The sequence below is a fragment of the Pygoscelis adeliae genome, unplaced genomic scaffold, assembly GCF_000699105.1.
Source record: "Pygoscelis adeliae isolate BGI_AS28 unplaced genomic scaffold, ASM69910v1 Scaffold6, whole genome shotgun sequence".
NCBI lineage: Eukaryota > Metazoa > Chordata > Aves > Sphenisciformes > Spheniscidae > Pygoscelis > Pygoscelis adeliae.
This window is the reverse complement of record NW_008825075.1, coordinates 2,154,090-2,156,797: the sequence shown is the minus strand read 5'-3', so window position 1 is coordinate 2,156,797 and position 2,708 is coordinate 2,154,090.

Genomic DNA, 2,708 nt, shown 5'->3' with positions numbered 1-2,708 from the left:
CTTCTGGGACAACTGCTGAGTGCCTTGGTATAAAGAAAGCTGAAGTATAGGCTGAAGTTTCCATCAGTATACCACATCTGCGAGAGTTGATACATCTTAAGGGCTTTGTCACATTCCTTCAAAGCAACTCTCTTTCCTCTCAAACAGTCCTGTTCTTAATTTAAGGAAGTCTTTCTTTTAGAGTATAAAAAGACATATCTTTCACTGATATTTCCTTTCCTTTTCTCTTTAAGTATAGGAAGGCTTTTATAGAATTTTCTTGACAGCGTAGTTTGGATTTTAGAAGATCTCTGTATGTAAATCACATGCCTCTAAAACACCCATGCATTTGTCTTATGATCAAAAGTTCTCTTCCTATCAAGCAAGTGATCTGCTAACATTAGTGCTCCGTATTAAGGCTAATAATTTTCCAGCTTCTTGAGATTCTTACTTATTTTGGGATACGTCAGAAGTTCTCCACTGGTTTTCGGTTGGTACATAAAGTTTTGGGCTTACCTATTTTCTTCCCCTTTTACTTTCTGCTGGGTGGTGTCTTCACTTTTATATCTTTATAACTCCATAAGTCAAATTTGTTTTTTAATATCATATTTTGAATGACTCTTGCAAGCCTGTTCATGTAAGATTTTTGGCATATTTTACAGGTCTAGGAGGAAGTATGGCAAGTCTTGGCTTAGGCGTCTGAACCTAACCAAAACAGCTGACCTTCTGAGACTGTCCATCACTTACCATAACACAATTCCATGTCTAGCCAACATCTGTGCCTGCTCAACCATTCTCAAAGAAAATAGAACATAACAGAATAATTTTGAAATCACTTGAAAATGGGAATTTAAGAGCAAGTTATATACAGTTACTCCTCAATTTTAACAATAGTACTGATTCATCTTTAGATATTCAAAGAAATATTTTGAAAGTGTTCTCAAGCTTGAGAAATCTATACACTTCAAGCAAAACATGTAGAAACTGGCTGTTTCAAATTTACCATTTTGCTTTTATTTCTCTGCCACAGAAATAATGTAATTGCAATTGACACTTCCCACAAGAACATCCCTGCAAATGTTCCCACATATTTGGTTCATTGAAGTAGGATTTTCCAACAGAAAAACATTTCACAAATATTTTACTGGCTCTACTTAATTCTTTTTTCTCAGATAACCCTGCTGTTCTTTTCCCTATATGGCTGGGGACATTACAATAATTGTTCTCTTATTAAAGATATGTTTTCCTTACTGGATGCCTTCACTCCTCATACTGTAAGTACAAACCTAAAGTTATTAGAGAGTAAAGTGTGGGAGGAAATGCTACACAAGAGATTCCTCCTTAGTAGTTGTATTGGGAGCCTTGCAGAACGCATTGTATTGAGGAGTTAGTGGTCTTGAACAGACCATGTTTTCTTTATTGTTCCTTGTACAGGGCTTGAGCAGCCCGTATGTTAGCATGAGCAGCCACTGCAGGGGAACCTGCTGGCGTGCCCTGTGCCAGCCTGTGCTGCGCTGGTGGGTGTACTACTAACATAGTCATAGAATTATAGAATCATTAAGGTTGGAAGAGACCTCTAAGATCATCGAGTCCAACCATCAACCCAACAACACCATGCCCACTAAACCATGTCCCTAAGTGCCTCATCTACACGTCTTTTAAATACGTCCAGGGATGGTGACTCAACCACTTCCCTGGGCAGCCTGTTCCAATGTTTAACCACTCTTTCAGTAAAGAAATTTTTCCTCACGTCCAATCTAAACCTCCCCTGGTGCAACTTGAGGCCATTTCCTCTCGTCCTATAGCTTGTTACTTGGGAGAAGAGACCAACACCCACCTCGCTACAACCTCCTTTCAGGTAGTCTGTAGTTTGTAATATCTTCAGGAAGAGTAAAGTCTATGTGGATCAAGGGGTGCAATGTAGTCATCCTGATCTGGAGACTGCTGTACATGGAAGAGTCTGTGATCTACATCACAGTTAACCTGAGCAGGTGCAGGCCTGTGCTCTGCTGGGCTGGGCTGTGTGTCCAGCGTGGCCTTCAGGCTGTGCTGTGCTGCACAGATTCTTGGCTGCAGGACAAACTCAGCAAGCTGATTGTAACTGAGGAGCCTGCAGGCAGCTCTCACCCACTCAGTACCAGCGATACGCCACATGCATGGCCTTACCTTTATCTAACTGTTCAGAGTTCCTATGCAAACATCCATTCTGTTTGACAGTACCAATGATGAACAGAGTTGTTTTCTTTAAGAAAATTATATATAACAACTTGAATGACCAAGATGGAGGACAATTCTCTGTGGACAGGATCTGTGCAGCACACTGTAGGGATTTTTTGGTCTGTCCGATGCTGCATGCATGCAGAGTGCCCAGCATCTAAAAGGATGTAGGATTTACCTGATATCTATATTCTTTTTTTTATTCTACCTTATTTAAACAGCTTCTTTATTAAACCATTTGTTGTCCAGCCTTTCTTACTGAGATCCAGAAAGAACGCTGCACCATCTCTCTCTCACTTCAAACACCAAGTGCAAAGCAATAGAAAATTCAGAGATCAGGATTTTCTTCAAGAAAGGATTTGAAAAATAGGACAAAGAAAATACGTTGGTGTGAAAGAGTACATTGGAGAATTTAGTCAAAGATCAGTGGTGTTATAAACCAGAAAGCATCATCAAGCTTCAACATCATGCAAAAATCAGCTTAACTTTGGACAAGAGAGATTTTGCCCTTT